A 19,641-nucleotide genomic window follows, 5' to 3' on the forward strand; every position below is an offset into this window, starting at 1 on the left:
GGTTCGAGTCCAAGGCTCGGCTAGCGTGGATACATGGGAAAGCCTGCCAGTAGCTTCTCGTGGGTTGGTGGTTCTTCTCGGGGTTTTCCAGGGTTCTTCCTCCACCAGTTATACTGGCTGCCATGTATAGCCTATCTTGTGCTGAAAAATGCCCTTAAACCCTACAACAACAACAACAACAAAATTCAAGGGGCCCCGAGTCGCGAAGTGGTCTAAAGCACTCTCCGTTACGGATCACTGCCATCTTACCTGTCTGCGTGGGTTCGAGTCTTGGGTTCGGCCAATGTGAGAAAGCTTGCCAGTAGCTTCTCGTGGGTTGATGGTTCTTTCCGGGGTTTTCCTGGGTTCTTCTTCCTCCACCATTAATATTGGCCGCCATGTATAGCCTATCATGTGCTGAAAATGGCGTTAAACCCAGCAACAACAAAATTTCGAAACAGGTAATGATCGGTGTTGATATGCTTGAGAGTCTCCAACCTTTCAAACAAAAACAGGGTCTTGTTTTAAGAAGTTTTTAATAGGAATTTAAGTAACAAATCTTAAATGTTGAGATGGCTCAACAAAAGAAAATAAAAACAAATCAGTGAAGTATAAAAAAATAAAAACATTTTAAATTAAATTAGGAAATGGTTATTAAGTTTAAAAGAAACAATTGAAATCATTTAACTATATATATATATATATATATATATATATATATATATATATATATATATATATATATATATATATATATATATATTGGGTAGTATTTTTGTCTGTCAGACAATATGCTCTTCAGTGTCACCACTTTATATTAAGAAAATAGATCAGTTTCCCCTGTTTTGTACTACATGTTCTCATTTTTAATGTCATTACAGAATCGTGAATAATCAGCAGTTTAATGTAGGGCTACACTGCTCTGTATTAAGATAACAGGTCACTGTTACTCTGTCTTAGTTCAGTGCCATCTAAATTATTATCATTTTATCATTGAAATTCAAACCAATAAGGTATAACATTTCAGTTGTCAGATATCACTTTCATTAGACATAAATAAATTTTATAAAGTTAGAGTGCTCTATAGTCTTTTTTGTCTCTGTAATTGCTTTTAAAAAAAGACTCATTGAAAATTGAAAGTACTTAGCCCAATTAAAATACAAGTTTTTGCACTATTTGTTGTCAGTGATTTTAATTTGTCTTAATTAGTCTTGGCACACACAGGGCACTGCTGTATCAAGTGTAATTGAACAGACTTATTTGCCAAAGGATACATGATTTTAATTAATATTGTGTAACAACTACCCCCCCCCCACCCCCCACCCCCCCCACACACCGGTACTCTTGAAAGAAAGCACCGTTGTCATGTGTCACAAGGTCATATTGATATTTATGATTTCAGAATACAAATTCTAATTGTTACTTTCTTCTCTGTTTGTAATATAAGAAGCAGAATTTATAAGGCAGAAAGGCTTTTATTTTACAATAAAGAACTAAGGTGAAAAAGAGCAAGTTGACATCTTACACTCTTTGTCATGGACTGATTACTTCTACACATTATCATTCAGTGATAACATTTAAATAGTAGTAGTAGTAGTAGTAGCAGTTGTAGCATTTAGTAGTAATAGATATTATGTAAAATCAATTGTAATACATAACAATGCTGATATAAGACATACAATTTAACAGTAAACAATATAAATCATTATTAAAGGCACACATAACATTTAGGTTAATAAGTATGTTGTAATACATGCCAACATAATACACAAAAGATGTATACATTACACAGGTAAAACAAGACATGTTAGTTTATACTAGGATTATCCTTGGGATTATCCCATTAAGCCTTGGGGTTATTTTCAATGAGGTCCTACCTGTGGTTGAAGATTTTTGTAAATAAACTTCAAGAACATAACAAAAAATAAGCAGATTAAAAGAACAGGTTACAATGACATTCAAATAAAATGACCCTCACATTTTAACCACATGGAAGAACAGGTGTCATAAATCAATTATTTGATAAGAGTGTGGTGAGAGGAATAGAAGCATTTGTATTAAATGCAATTACATGAAGTCAATAAAAAAGACAATTCTTCAGTAACTTTGGCATGTTCGGTTCAGTGGGACATGGCTGCAGTTTTAAATCTGTTTTTGTTTTTAATAATTTGACTGTTCAGTTGCAAAATGTTCCAGTCTTGGATTGCATTGTATGGCAAGTTTTATGAGAATCAGCTATTTTACTCAGATAATGCCAAGTTATAATTACTGCCTCTAGTATTATAATGGTGTTGGTCTGACACACGAAGAATATTACTGGATAAATATGCTGGACAAGTTCAAGCTGGAACTCCTGCAAGTTGCCTGGTTTAACCTTAGGTTTTGAACTCATTTCTGTATTTACCATCACAAGACTTGGGATGAGGTGAGAAATAAAGATTGGCGAGATCATAGTGTAATCTTTTTTATATAAATCTTTGGTTTTATTTTGAGCTATCTAAAGCTTGTTTTCAAATACCAACAGTCTGGAAGACCATGAAGAAAAAGTCCAAATGACATCGAATGAATACAGAGCACAGAGACTATAAACAACAGGGACCTTGTCTCTAAAGAAACTTAAGCCTGTTATTACAGTGTTAATATATTTTGCTCTTGCCTCTCCAGATTAATATTAATCCAGTATAACCTCTAAATATTTTACTGATTTTTGTGATTTCATGACTTGGCCAATACATTCAGCATTGGAATCATCGATATTTTGAAGTTTACGATTTGAACCAAAAAGAACATGTTTTGTTTTCACAAGATGAAGCCGTAATTTATTATCAACTAGCTAATGATTATATGATTTAAGTTCTTGTTTCTGTCTTCATGTATAAAATTACCATCTTGGTGTGAAAAGAGTATTGTGCTTTTATCAGCATACAGAGTCAATTTACAGTCAGAATTGATGTTTATAACCATGTCATTTATGTAACTTAGAAAGAGAACAGGTTTCAAAATAGTACCCTGATATAATCCACAGGTTACAGTTACAGGTTTAGACATTGTTTCATTTACAGTTTGGATTCTGTTCCATAAGTATTATTGAAACCGATCAATTGATTTTTGCTCCCAAAGTAGGATGATTCACTGTGTCAAACGCCTTTTGTAAATCTAGCATGATTGTATCAGTGTATAAACCTTGAGAGTTCTGTTCTTTTGTGTAGTCTGTCAAATCATTTAGGCACCTATCAAATGGTCCATTGTTTTCTTAATTTTGCATTGCTTTAAATAGAAAGGAGAGCCTTTGGCCTATCACAAGGGCTAACTGGTTTTTGAGCCAGGATTTATTTTGGGTAGGGGCAGGGTTATACACATTATTTTGGGGTAGGGGGTAGGGTTATACACATTATTGGCTATATCCCGCTGAGAAAACTGGAGCTAAGTGACTTTTCCAAGGACACAGGCAGCTGACACAGACTGTCCTGAGTGGGTATTGAACCTGTAACTGATGATTTATGAAGTTTTATGCTCTACCATTGACTTACCATGGCTTTCCAGGGTCACAGGTGGCAAAGTGATCTAAGTCTCTCACTGTTACAGATAACTGACATCTGAACTCTGTACATATGGGTTCTTGTTGGAAAAATGATTATACAAACTTGATGCACTGAACTGGATTTGATCTTTTATAAATTATCTACTGTAAGTTAACAAGACAAGATTTGACTAATACCCATCTGACACATTTGTCTATGGCAATATATATGTATGTGTGTGTGTGTGTGTATGTATGTATGTATGTATATATATATATATATATATATATATATATATATATATATATATATATATATATATATATATATATATATATATATATATATATATATATATCTGTGTGCATCTATGTGTACACATATATGAAAACTATTTCTGAAATTTCTTTGCAGGGATATAAATTTTACCAGTTAAAAATTGTCCTTAATGAATTTTTCAAACTGAAAGCTAGATATTTACACTTTGAAGTATGGTGTATCTAGGTGCGGACACCTGAGATAACTGCTACAATAACTTCTTGTCTTTCAGGGTTATCTCATGCTTAAAAATCTGCAATTCCAGGCAGGTGCAATAAGTTAATGAGTGGCATGTGTGCGAAAATGTGCACAAGTGTTGAAAATCTTTAGTGGATATAGTACTTCATTCCTTTGAAGTGACACTTCATTAAAAAATGAGTGGTTATCCTTTTTGTCTTCATTCCCAGTTTGATTGAAATCATGTTTTCAACTCTGATTTTAGAGAGAAAAGTGAAGAAACGGATTTGTCTCTTCAGTTTTATGATAAATTATGAATGACTGGTAAGTTATTTATTAGTACAATCAGTGGTTCATTGTTAAAACAAGAAACTGAAATATTTTGGTTAATTGAATGATAGAACTCTTGTCAAGACTGTTATGGTCTATTCTTGCTTATAAGTCAATTCCAATGGTAAAAACAGACTCTGATATGCTGTTGTACAATGTGCCAGCTGATCAGGGTCTATGTTGTTCACTGTGGTGATTACTACTAACAAACTGCAGAGACCAGGATCTGCTGGCATATTATACAACGGCAGATATAGGTCTATGCAGTTTGTAGTTGGATTCAATTTCGCCAAAATGCCATTGATTTATTGAAGAATTTGCTTTGCCTGTAGATTGAATTTCTTTTCATTTAAATTACATGTAACATCCAGGGGCTGTTCTGTGATTCATGATTGTGGAAATCACACTATTTGTAAAAAAAATTGTGCAGAAATAAAAGCAAAATATGTGACACTTCAGAGCCATATTTTCAAAACCTGCCTCTGTGTCTTAATCAGATCCCTCCACTATCCAGAAAATTCATTATTTTATTTTTTAATGAAGGAAGGAATTTAACCCCAAAACTTTCATTTCTTGAATGGACTCCAGAAATCAACCATTTTCTTGACTGAATGAATATTTTTAATTTTGGACAAATTTTCATTGTTATGAAATGTCAAAAATCCCAAATATTTAGAGCACTATCTTGGCAATGAATTGTTGTAATGTATTGTTGTTAATTTATTTTGAGCAGAAAAAGAGTGCATTTCAATGTGTCATAGTGCATGGTATTTAAATTTGATCAACCTTTCATGTTGAAATTTTTAAATGAGGTTGTTATCTTTGCAGTTACATATTTTGACCTGATTTTATGAGGTGTATTTTATAAAGTTGGAAGGTTTTTCCTCCACCAGTTACACTGACCTCCACGCATAGCCTGTCATGGCTTGATTCCACAACTACAGCAACAACGACAACAGCACAACAACAGCATATATTTTGATTTTGTTTATAGGTGTATTGTATATACCTTTAAGGGTATTGAGGGGTAAGGTGTGAAGTGCATTGCAAATCTTTTAATTTTTTGTAGCCAGACTTGTATCAATAGAAATGACTATGGCATTTTAAAATCATCAAATATGACTTGAAAACAAGGCAGACTTCTGTCTTGGAAGATAAAATTCAGCCAAGTCACATGTCATTTGGATAACTCTTATCTTCAAGATGGATCAACGACTTTTGGAGATCTGTGTCTGTTGTCTGACATAGCATGATGATTTAAATGCATGTAAACAAACGAGTAGAATGAGATTCCATACCTGAAAAACCACAAAGCCTCTTCATGGAGTGACAATTTTACTGCATTGAGTGACAAATCAATTCTGTGACAGGAAGGTATTACCATATAGATTCGCTTATATGTTGAGCCGAACTACAAACTGCACAGACCCAGATCATCTATCACATAATACGCTGGCAGATCTAGTTCTATGCAGTTTGTTGGGAGTAAACAGTAGGACAAACAACCTGGACCCTGATCTGCAGGTGCATTAAGCTATGGCAGATCAGGATCTTTGTTGTTAGCAGTTTCACTTGACTTTGAAGCAAGTATATATGGGATGCACTTACAGTGAGTTCGGGATTTGTCCAGATTTTTAACTGGTGTTTTAACACTTTACTCCTACCTGATCCATACTTAAACAACATTTACCACAATATATTATTGTTAATTAGGATTACAAGTCAACAATGTTTTGCATGATTTAAAATGCAAGTACCTTGTGTGCACACATATGAGTCAGTTCCAACTGCAAATAATCTGCCATCACATAATGAGCCAGCACAACAGTGTCTGTGTTGTTTGTCCTACTGATTACTTCTAACAAACTGAATAGACTCAGATCTGCTGGCACATTATACATTGGCAGATCAGGGGTTTATGTTGCTTGTTCTACTGATTACTTATAACAAACTGCACAGACCCAGATCTGCTGGCACATTAAATGATGGCAGATCTGGGTCTGTGCAGTTTGCAATTGGACTAGACTTTAGAATGAGTATGTATGGTATGGAGGAATATTAAAGCCCAGTGAATGTAATCTTCTTAAATTAGGACATTTAAAAATTAGATCAGGGGTAGAAAAATCCATTGTCCAATAGCCAGATCCATAAAAAAAAACAATCAAAGCCAGGAAATGAAGTGCCTGAAAGTTGAACTAAATTGCAAACATTCATTAAATGGCATTGATTTAAAATAAGTATGTTTGTCATTATGCATGTCATTAAATGGGCCACTGACATGAAATGACAGATAAAATGGATAGGTGGGCATTGTGCATATTAGTAAATGGGCCACTGACTTGAAAGATAAATTACATCAGAGAATTTTTAATCAGATAACCAGTTGATTTTTCTGGGCAACTAGAATTTTCAGTCTTGTTTTCAGGAAGGTTATGATGCTTTCTGAAATTTGTCTACCCCAGAGTTTTGGGCAGTGGGTGGCTTAATTGTCTAAGGTATATATCTTTACAGATCGCTGACATCTCACCTATGTCCACATGGGTTCCAGGCTCAGGCTTGGCCAGTATGTGTAGGTGAGAAAGCTTGTCAGTACCTTCCTGTAGGTCATTGGTTCTTCCCAGTTTGTTTTTTGTTTTCTTCCTCGACCAAATTTGCTGTCTTGTATAGTCTATCATGTGCTGACTGTCATGTATAGTCTGTTATGTGCTGACTGTCATGTATAGTATATTATATGCTATCATGTATAGTAAATTATGTGCTGACTGTCATGTATAGTCTATAATGTGCTGACTGTTGTGTATAATCTATTATGTGCTGACTGTCATGTATATAGTCTATTATGTGCTAACTGTCATGTATAGTCTATTATGTGCTGACTGTCTTGTATATGCTGATAGTCATGTATAGTCTATTATATGCTGACTTTCTTGTATATGCTGATAGTCATGTATAGTCTATTATGTGCTGACTGTCTTGTATATGCTGATAGTCATGTATAGTCTATTATGTGCTGACTGTCTTGTATATGCTGATAGTCATGGATAGTCTATTATGTGCTGACTGTCTTGTATATGCTGATAGTCATGTATAGTCTATTATGTGCTGACTGTCTTGTATATGCTGATAGTCATGTATAGTCTATTATGTTCTGACTGTCATGTATATGCTAACTGTTTTATAGAGTCTGTTATGTGCTGAATGTCATATATATGCTGACTGTCATGTATAGTCTGTAATGTGCTGACTGTCATGTATAGTCTGTAATGTGCTGACTGTCATGTATATGCTGACTGTTGTGTATAGACTAGTATGTGCTGACTGTTGTGTCTAGTTTATTATGTGCTATCTTGTATAGTCTATTATGTGCTGACTTGTGTATAGTCTATTATGTGCTGACTATCATGTATAGTCTATTATGTGCTGACTGTCATGTATAGTCTATTATGTGCTATCTTGTATAGTCTATTATGTGCTATCTTGTATAGTCTATTATGTGCTGACTGTTGTGTATAGTCTATTATGTGCTGACTGTCATGTATAGTCTATTATGTGCTGACTGTCATGTATAGTCTATTATGTGCTGAATGTCATGTATAGTCTATTATGTGCTATCATGTATATGCTGACTGTCTTGTAGAGTCTGTTATGTGCAGACTGTTGTGTATAGTCTATTATGTGCTGACTGTCATGTATATGCTGACTGTTGTGTATAGTCAAGTATGTGCTGACTCTCCTGTATAGTCTGTTATGTGCTGAAAATGGGATTAAATAAACAAAATCACAACCTACCACTGAATACACAATTTTACATCTAAAAATTGTTTATTTTGAAATAAATTTCAGATTAGTCTATTGTAAAATTTTGAACAATTTTTTTTTTGTTTTAAATAATATTAGTCACACAGCAAGATGTCACAACTTTTATGAACCATGTGGGTGGCTTCCATTCATGGAGCCGTAGTGGTTCATAGGTTGGCATGTTAGACTTGGGACTGAAAGGATGTGGTTTCAGATCCTGCTATCCATCAGTCTGGGTTAGCCACTGAAGTGTGTCCTTGGGCAAGCTACCTTAATTGCCTTGACACTAAATAACCTACTTGTGTTGATGTGCTAGAAAACACCAAACAAACAAAACAGGGTCTGTTCTAGGACATGTAATTGTGTGAGATTCACATTCATTTCTAAAAAGCCACACCAAAAATGAACCAATGCATGAAATTGTGCATCAAATTAGCAAGCCCTACCGTAATTCCTTCTTTAAATCTCCCCAGTCTTTTGGCAATTATCCAATTTTCAAATGAATGACCCCACCACCACCACCCCCAATTTTAGAATATGAACTCATGACAGCTGAGATGTTGGCATAGTGTTTTGTGGAGGATAAAACTGGAGAGTGGAAAGAAAACCACTGAGATTGAATAGGTTATCGCTTCCCTTTACACTTGTCAGAGCCAGGGAGTGAATCCAGGACTGCAGATGTGCAAAGTGCATGCATTACCACTGTACTATCCAGGATCAGATGGTGTCAATACCTTGAAGGAGCCTCCCCCACAATAAATAGGGAGGAGGGGCACCATGAATAATTTGATTGAAAAATGAAAGAAAATTAAATGGTCACCAAATTTTAAAAAATTGTGTTATAATTGATATGAAAGTTGAACACTCAATGTCATTTTAAACTATTTCACCTTATGTTGTAAACTTATTTACCTCAAACTTATTGGGGATCTGAAAACAAATTGAGAAATTTAAAAATTTCATTTTTTTAATTATTTTTATGTATGTAACTATGGTAATTATTTCTGGTACCAAAAAGCACTTTGAACATTTTTGATGCCAAAAACCTGCCATTAACTGATCATCTGTGTGCATGAATTTTTCAGAATTTTAATTTTCAGGATAAAAAATGTTGTATGGAAAACCCGTGATATGATAGTCCAGAACTATGATATGATAGTCCAGAACTAGAACATAACTCTCTCTCTCTCTCTCTCTGTCTCTCTCTCTGTCTCTCTCTCTCTCTCTCTCTCTCTCTATGTATATATAATATATAATCAAACTGCAAACAATAATGATCCTGACCTGCCATAGTATAATGCACATACCGATCATGGTATATTTTGTTTGTTTTGCTAATTACTCCTAACTAACTGCACAGCCTCAGATGTGCTGATGAATTATGCAGTGGCAGATCTAGGTCTGTACAGCTTGCAGTTGGACTAATCTTATGAGTGAGTCTATACCGTATGTGCAAACTTATTGTAAAATTTAATGTATCTTAAAGATATAAAAAAGTAAGTGATAAAGTTGTACTCAAAAGTTAAAGATGGGGCAGAGAAAAGTCAGAAAACTCGGGAAAATAAAACCATGCAATTATTTTACTCTGTAAATGAATCTATCTCACTTTTGTTTTGTATGCCAGGTGGACTTGAAGTATATGTGTGTGAATGCTGATTTCAGCATTATTTGTTTACAGGTAATGTTTTTCAGTCTTGTTTAAAAAAATATATGATGAGAGAGAGAGAGAACGCTGTTGATGAAGGAGAATGTGATAGTTTAAATTTTTAGCAGGTGTACTTGATAACATCTTTACTTCTCACCGGCATGTGCCCAGTGTTAGTATTTAGAGTAATTACAGTTTACTAAAGACCAGATAGTTGAATATTTATTGTGATGTTATTATAAATCTCCAAAACTAATTGTGTTCTTTTTAAATCATAATAATACATGTACACTACCTTCATTTTGAACAGTTTAGAGTGATTTACAATAGCTAGGAGCTATTCTTCTTTTAAACTAATGTACTTTCATTTTCATTTTGATTTCTTTTCATTTTTAAATTTTTTATTTTTTTAAAATAACAGAACATTATGCACAAAAACAAGCTTTTGTGCTGGCCTGTCAGCTGTTGTCCAGCCCACCATCCATTTTTAGGCCAAGTTCATTGTTGCTGCTCCTCCTAAAATACAGAGGACTGCCATGAAATGTTACACACACACACACAGAAAAAACACACAGACACACACATCTTGATGGTTGTAAATGAAAACAGTGTTCTGTGAGCATCAATAGTAGCAACCATCCTGAAAATTTGTTACTACTGCTTCTCATAAATGATGATCATGTTAGCATGGGGTTTTCATTAAAAGACTTATTAGGGTCCTCAATCCCCTTAAATCTACATTCACCACATTAGGGTTCTCAATCCCCTTATCATCACATTGACCCATGACATCAATCCATTAGATCTACATTCACAACATTAGGGTCCTCAATCCCCTTAAATCTACATTCACAACATTAGGGTCCTCAATCCCCTTAAATCTACATTCACCACATTAGGGTTCTCAATCCCTTTAGCATCACATTGACCCATGACATCAATCCATTAGATCTACATTCACAACATTAGGGTCCTCAATCCCCTTAAATCTACATTCACAACATTAGGGTCCTCAATCCCCTTAAATCTACATTCACCACATTAGGGTTCTCAATCCCTTTAGCATCACATTGACCCATGGCATCAATCCATTAGATCTACATTCACAACATTAGGGTTCTCAGTCCCCTTAGCAACACATTGACCCATGGTTGTTGTTGTTATAGGGTTTAATGCCATTTTTCAGCACAAGATAGGCTATACATGGCAGCCAATATAAATGGTGGAGGAAGAACCCGTGAAAATCCCAGAAAGAACCACTGACCCTCGAGAAGCTACTGGCAAGCTTTCTCACATACCCACATTGGCCGAACCCGAGACTTGAGCCCACGCAGACAGAGGTGAGATGGCAGTGATCTGTAATGGTGAGTGCTTTAGACCACTCAGCCACTCAAGGCCCCTTGACCCATGATATCAATCCCCTTAGAACCAGATTGACCCATGGCTTCAATACATTAGATCCACATTCACCACATTACAGTCCTCAGTCCTCTTAGCAACACATTGACCCATGGTATCAATCTCCTTAGCAACACATTGACCCATGGTATCAATCTCCTTAGCAACACATTGACCCATGGTATCAATCCCCTTATTGTGATGCCTAGCACTGGGACATCATGTTGCAGACATGTAGCATGATGTCCCACCCAGTCACATTATCCTCACACCAGGCCAACTAGTCCTAACACTAACCTCTTAGTGCTGAGAGCCAAGTACTTTGGTATGACTTGGCCGAGGATCAAACTCCCAACTGCCCGCATCTGAGGCGGATGCTATAACCACTAGGCCACCGGAACTGTCTTCTATTGGACCTAGTTTGTGGATCTGTATGAATAATACCTTAAATAATGCTAGTTCAGTAACTTTGGGTTTTATCCATACACAAAAAAATAATAATAAGAAATTTAATCCATGTAACATGTGGGTATATCTTGACATTGTCGACAATTAAGCTTATGGGTTTGCTGTTGATGATATAAGTTTCAAGGTCATGACAAAGATCTTTTTTTTTTTACAGCACTTGACGGGTAACTTGTAAACATGTTAAGTAATACAGGCAAGTTTTTTATACCAAATTTGGTATGTTTGAGTTTCTTGAGAATATAAGAGATGGTTTCTATACTTGAAGAATACCTGGACTTGACTTGGATTTATCAAAATTCTCTTAGGCTCTTTAGCCATTTCTGTCTTCAAAGCATTGGCAAGTGTGCATCTGTGTATGGTGCACACAATCAGTTCAGTAGTACCAAATTTAAGATGGTTTACAGCACACCAGGTATCAGGTATCTTGCTATTAATACCTGGTTTTAACGATTTTGTCAGGTCATTGAGTTCACTCCTACACCATTCCTTTTCTCAATGACTTGTACATGAAGGTGTCATGTGCAGACAGGCTGTCTGTGCTAGACATGTACAAATGGAGTAGTTGGACTGGCTAGCTGGAAGATTGATGTATCATATGCAGGGGATATTAACCCAGTAAGAGATCATAGCAGTTTCATGCTGTAGGAGTATGATGGTGAGAATAAATGATGGCGTCAAGATTTAAAATTATATATTTGCATCCAAACATATATCTGCAATCACAAAATATAGTTACTCAAAATTTAAATCCAAGATATTTGGACAAAATCTTGAAACCTTCAAATTTTACATAAAAAATAGAACTATATGGTAATTTCCTTTATTGTAATGTTAATCATGGGAGCCATCAAAGATATCTCATTATAATGCAATACATGGGAGCAGTAAAGGGATATCCCTCATTATAATGTTATACATGCGAGCATTAAAGGGGTATCCCACATTATAATGTTATACTTTGGGATCCATTAAAGTGATTTCCCTCATAATGCTGTCAATGGGAGCTATTAAAGTGATATCCCTCATTATAATGCTGTTCATGGGAGCCATTAAAGTTACTTTTCTCGTTATATTTTGCTACTTGAGAAGCATAACAGTGAGGGAACCTTATGCTGAGGTATGTCCACATATACTCACTTACAAGCTTAATCCAAACAACATGAACCATGATCTGCTGGTACATGATACAAAGTTCTTATTAGACAAAAAAATAAAGTTATGTATATACTCACTTCTACAATGAGTCCTACTGCAAAGTGCGCAGATTCAGATCTGCCATCACATAATGCACCTGCAGATCTGGGTTTCTGCAGTTTGCTACATGTAATCAGTAGAACAAACAACATAGACCTGATCTGCAGGCAAGTTACACTATCACAATATATATGATCAAGATCTCCGACAATTTCAGTGAAAACGGAGTATCTTACGTCTGATTGGCTGATTTGTATTCGTTTTCATCCAGCTTGAAATATGGGCTTGTACCATCAAGATACTAGGCAGGTGTGATAATGAGCAAAACCCTTGTATGTTAATGAGGTGACCATGCATCAGATAGGTTAATCTGCCACCTTGTTGCAAATCATATTTCTGATCTGGTTTTGAATGTTGTTTTATATCATCATGATCTCCTAGAAGCTTGATAATGATATTATTGTTGTGATCTGACTGGCTGAGCATCTCAACACTCTTGCGACTAGATTAGATTTAGATTTTAAAGTTCTTAAATTCTTGTATCATCAAGATGTTGGATGAGTTGGATTGGGAGCAGGATTTACACATTTGTGAGGTATTTACACACATGTCAGGTATTTACACATTTGTGAGGTATTTACACATTTGTGAGGTAATCTCGTATCACATTAACTGAGCTCCTTGCAGCTCAACAGACCAAATTTAAGTATTTTGCTCATACCTGTTACATAAGCTTATTTTATCATTCTTATGTCAGTTCTATAAGAAGCAAGATCTTCTAATGTTAATGGGGTGATAATACATCTGATCGACTGAGAATCTCTTGCATACATCTTTGATAAATAGGTGTATACTGTACCATCAAGCTCTTGGATGAGTTTGATTGTGAGCCAGAGCTGTGCATGTTAATTACTCATTATACCTTTATGATCAGAAATAGTTTTTTTGACTTGTAAAGTAGGTAAAATTGATATGATATAAAAGTAGGGCATAGTTATGATACAGCCTGCTTCATAAAATGGGCCCTCGGATGCGGGAGGTCGTGGGTTTGATCCCTGGCCGAGTCATACCAACGACTTACAAAAATGGTATTAACAGCTGCCTCGCTTGGCACTCAGCATTAAGAGGTTAGTGTTAGGAATAGTCAGCCTGGTGTCAGGATAATGTGACTGGGTGGGACATCATGCTACATGTCAGCGGCATGATGCCCCAGTGCTAGACATCACTATAAACTGCCACACTGCAGACATCATAGTGATATGACTGAAAAATTGTTAAAACTAAGTTAAAAATCCAAATCACACATACACATACACACACACACACACAAAATGGTCTATTGTTAACATATGTAATCAGGTTAGTAATGTCAGACCCACTTGGGCCTTGTGATGGACTTGGATTGTTTGCTCACCAGTTTGTATTTTACAAAGACGAGTTCTTTTAAAAGATTGTGTTATGAACATAAGGTAAAAATCCATGGCAGTTGTTCGACTAGACTCACACATTTTTGTTATCAATCAGAAGGATTGAATACACAACAGTGACAATACTAAACTTGTTTTTCCAATAGTACATTATACTTTAATGTACATGCATTAAATGTGCAACCATCCTTAACCAGCAAGTTACAGGGGGTGGAGTGGGGGGCAATTTTTCATTTAGAAGGCTCAGACTGTAAAACACAAAGAGGTGGGCAAGGTGATCGCAAATTTCAGCCATTGCAAATATTTTTAAGTCAGTGGAAATAAGAACCTTGGGCATTTTTATTGTCATTTTCAAATTTTGTAAAAATTGTTTTGGCATGATTTACGTCAATAAATTCAGAAATGTATATGGTAGAAGGCATTATAAAGTTTGACCTCAAACCAATGGTAAATATTTTCCTTGTTTCATTGTTTCAGGCATTCTTTTTTTTAAAGTTTTCAACTGTGCACATGCCTACCTGTGGTTAGATATAAAAGGCAGTACATTTTGGCACTAATTGGAAGTAGATGCAGGTAAAGTAGATTGTGTTGTAATATGTAAGAAGACTTGTTTTATGTTCATGTTGTGAAAAAGTGGAATTCTTGTGAAGTGAAATTAAGTGATTTGTTAATGTGGAGGCTTATATATTTGTTTAGTGAAAGATTACTGTTAAGGCTGAGTAGGATTGGAGAGAAATCAAATTGCTGGCTGTGAGAGGATGGGTTCATTGGGATATTGAATAAGGATTTTGGAAAAAAGTAGATATATTTACAGATTAGTTCTAACTGATGTTCTAAGCTGCATGTAGCTGTATACCAGTAATTTGCTGGTAATTCTGGTATCAAAGAATTGAAGTAGCTCTTTACCTGTCGAAGGTAAATGTATGATTCTGTTTTCCGGTATTGTTATACTGTGTTATCATTCTGTTATGTTGTATTATAATTCTTTGCTGTTGTATTGTAATTCTTTATTACTGTATTGCATTCCTGTGATACTATGTAATTATGTGATTCTCTGCTGTAATTCTGTCATACTGAATTGTAATTCTGTCATACTGAATTGTAATTCTGTCATAATGACTTGTAATTTTGTGACATGATATTGTAAGTATGTGATGCTTTGTAATTATGTGACACTGTGATGTAATTTTGTGTTACTGTATTGTAGCTATGCGATACTGTATTGTAGTTATGTGGTACTGTATTGTAGTTACGTGGTACTGTATTATAATTCTGCGATTCAAGTACTTTGTAATTGTGTGTTACTTTATTACTATTATGTGGTACTTTATTACAATTCTGTGATACTTTATTACAATTATGTGATACTTTATTACAATTATGTGGTACTTTATTACCATTCTGTAATACTGTAATACTTTATTACAGTTCTGTGATACTTTATTACAGTTCTGTGATACTTTATTACAGTTTTGTGATACTTTATGCTACCTTTAATATTTCATAAACTGTCATTCCATAAAACTTTTGGTTAAGGATTTTGTTCTAACTAAAGTTTGGGACCCCGAGTGGCCGAGTGGTCTAAAGCACTCTTTGTTACGGATCACTGCCATCTCACCTCTGTCTGCGTGGGTTCGAGTCTAGGATTTGGCTAATGTGGGTATGTGAGAAAGCTTGCCAGTAGCTTCTCGTGGGTTGGTGGTTCTTTCCAGGGTTTTCCCAGGTTCTTCCTCCACCATTAATACTGGCCGCCTATCGTGTGCTGAAAAATGGTGTTAAACCATACAACAACTAACTAAAGTTTAAGCGCCTAAGAAATTAATGATTTTTAAAATTATCTTTAAATGTTTGTAGCCCATATACAAAGTCATGTTAGCCTGAATATGTTGGTTACTGTGCACCAGACTGACTTCAATGTTTTTTTACAAGAATGTTATATAGTTTTTCCAGTACATCTCCGACATGACCATTTTGAAGCAATTTGATGTGTTTGAGGTGAAATTATTTGCCAAGAAAATTTGACCATGTACTAAGGAAACACATTTTTCTTGCAATTACTTCATTTCTCATTCACAATTGTCCACAATCACATTGGTTGTAGCATAATGCCCATATCCTCCCATTCTGAAAGTTCATCGCATCTCTGCTAAATTTTGTGAAAGAAATTCCATATATACATTTACAACTGTTTGCATTGATTCGTCTTTTGTCATGTTGTATTACTAATTTTATGGGGGCCCCAAGTGGCCGAGTAGTCTAAAGCGCTGTCCGTTATGGCTCACTGCCATCTCATCTCCGTCTGCGTGGGTTCGAGTCTCGGATTCGGCCAATGTGGGTATGTGAGAAAGCTTGCCAGTAGCTTCTCGTGGGTTGGTGGTTCTTTCTGGGGTTTTCCTGGGTTCTTCCTCCACATTAATACTGGCTGCCATGTATAGCCTGTTGTGTGCTGAAAACTGGTGTTAAACCCAACAACAAACAACTAATTTTATGTTGATCCCTTATTGGTGGAAAAGCAAGAAATACCATTATATACTTGCTTATAAGATGGAGTCCAACTGCAAATTGTGCAGTTTGTTAGGAGTAATCAGAAGAACAAAGAACTTAGATCCTGATCTGCAGGCACATTATGTTCAATAGATCAGGATCTTTGTTGTTTGCAGTTTTACTCAACTTATAAGCAAGTATATACAGTGTCCATAACTTCTCTGGCATTGTTATCATCATTAGCAGTTTTTTTTTAAATTAAGGTTTTGCAAAGGTCAAAGGTAAGATCAAAGGTCAAAGGTAAGATCAAAGGTCAGAGGCATAGAAGATTTGTGTTAAGGTTTGGATTAAAGTTTTTCATCTGGTAATTCCTAATTCCTTTACTTGGACAGGATTCCATTAATACTTCAGATACAAATTTACACCCACCTATGCTCATCCCTTTTACTGTTATAAAGTCATGAAGAATTTTGTAAAATCCGAATTTAGGCCATGTTAGTTACCGTATATATTCGCTTATGAGTTGAGTCAAACTGCAAACAACAAAGATGCTGACCTACTGTAGAATAATGTGCTAGCAGATCAGGGTCTATATTATTTGTTATACTGATTACTCCTAACAAACTACACATACCCAGATCTGCCAGTGCATTATGCAACATCAGATTTGGGTCTGTACAGTTTGCAGTTGGATTTTTCGTATAAGCAAGTATATACGGTATTCCAAAAAAAAGATACTGTATTGGATAGCAAGATGACATAATTTTTTTACAGAACTCTGATGACACCTGTTTTAGTCTGTACAAATATTTACTGGTAGTTATTGATGAAATATCATCAGAAAAGATCAAAGTTCAAGGCCAGGGCTCTGACTGTCTTTCACAGGAAAGGCATTTTTTTTAATTGTCATTTTATTCTGATTACTGTATGTGTGAGAAGTTGGACCTGACATGTTGGGGTTTGGATGTGTTGATTTATTCCATGAACCTAAAATTATTTTCTCTTATCTTAGGAACAGGGCTTGGGATGGATGGCTAAAGGGAATGAGGGAACAGGTTACTGGCCCAGTAGTTTTCATTATCTACCTCAGGGGAGTGGGGAGGGCAAGGCAGGATGGGGAAAGCTTGGTTAAAATGATGCAGTTACATTTTTTTTTTATCATCAGATCAGTGAGCCATATTCTCTCCAAAGTTAGCTGAGCATTAGTTCATCAACTTGTATAAAAAATCAATGGTATTTGTACACAGGTGTCCATTTTGTGGAGGTTGAATATGAAAGGAGAATTGATAAAAGGAGTTCATAAATGTTATCCTTCATGAACACATCTTGTTCATGCTAAGTTCTTATTGAACAGGTGTCTTATTCTTTCAGGTGTTTGCTAGGTTAGGTTTTGCATTAATGACATACATCTTAAATTGGCCTTCATGTACAGGTATTTTGTATGTCTTTTAAATCAGATTTTATATTAATGACATACGCTGAGTTTCCTTCATGAACAAGTGTCCTTTACATGCAGGTGTCTGCTCAGTCTGGTATTACGGTAATGACATATACTTTGAATTGTCCATTATGAATAGGTGTCCTTTGTATACATGCATCAGCAAAATCAGCTTTTACAGTAATAACGTACACCATGAGTTGTCCATCAAGTGCAAGTATTTATCAAATCAGCTTTTACACTAATAACATTCACTTGGAGTTATCCATCACAAACAGGTGTCCTTAACATGCAGGTGACTACTAAGTCAGTTTTGCAGCAATGACATACCCTTTGAGTGCCCATGTCCTTTATATACAGGTGTCTACTAAGTCAGCTTTGCAGCAATGACATACACTTGGAGTTGTCCATCGTGAACAGGTCTCTTGTACTTGCAGGTGTCCATTAATTTATGTTTTGCAGCAGTGACATACTTTTGAATTGTCCACCATAAACAAACATTCTTTTAAATGCAGGTGTCGGCTAAGTCAGGATTTGCAGTAATTACATACATCTTGATCTACAGTCACACTGAGCACTTAAAAATCTTGTTTTCAGGATTTGTTTTTATTCCAGTTGATTACATGAAATCAGTATACATGACCCCCTTGGCAGAATGTGTTCCCAGTATTCTTTACCACAGTACTGACAAAAACTGTCATAAGGAGACATACAACTTTTCAAGACCTTACATACTGGAGTTATCCTGAGTTGACCTTTGACCTCCTATTGTTTGACAGCAATAGACACCTATCCATTGATTATGCCATACACTTGCTAAAATGTAGGGAAATCTCAAAGTGGAAATTTTATTATTTATTGTAAGATTGGTGTGGCCTTTTACATTAAAGCAATACTAGTAGGTTATTTATCACAGTGGCAGTTTAAGTATGGTGACTTGTCAAGGACATACCACCTTAGCTGACCCAGGCAGATCCTGGATTTGAAGTGGCATTCTAATTCCTTTGATCGTAAATCTGGCACAGTAATTATTGAGTTACTGTGGTTGTAAGACTTCCTGGTGAATGTTGGGGGGAGTAGCAGGTGTAGATTACATCAGTTATCGCAAAAATGGATGTAATAGCACAGACCTGGTTCTGGCATCGCATAATGCACCACTGATCCTGATCTAGTAGAACATTATGAAACATTAGATCTAGGTTTGTGTTGTTTGTGCACATGCATGTGAGTGCGCATCTGTGTGTGTGTGTGTGTGTGTGTGTGTGTGTGTGTGTGTGTGTGTGTGTGCAGAAATAATATTGTAATCCATAACAGGAATTCATTACTAGCATATATCATTGACTTAACTCTGAGTGGTCATTTATGCAAGGGATAAGATTCATTGTCATAGCAACCACTGGGGTGGGGGGCAGCCCAATTAGGGCCCGAAATTCTCATCCAAACACTTTTGGGGAGAGGGGTCCC

General features: G+C 35.7%; 1 protein-coding gene across 1 annotated transcript in view; it reads left to right on the top strand.

The window, feature by feature from the left end:
- Window positions 1-19,641, top strand: part of LOC149791432 (protein TANC2-like) — a 375,205-nt gene that overhangs the window by 77,944 nt on the left and 277,620 nt on the right. The gene's annotated exons all lie outside the window — the stretch shown is intronic.

This window comes from Sinohyriopsis cumingii, chromosome 9 (assembly GCF_028554795.1).
Source record: "Sinohyriopsis cumingii isolate HCF-2022 chromosome 9, ASM2855479v2, whole genome shotgun sequence".
Classification (NCBI taxonomy): Eukaryota; Metazoa; Mollusca; class Bivalvia; order Unionida; family Unionidae; genus Sinohyriopsis; species Sinohyriopsis cumingii.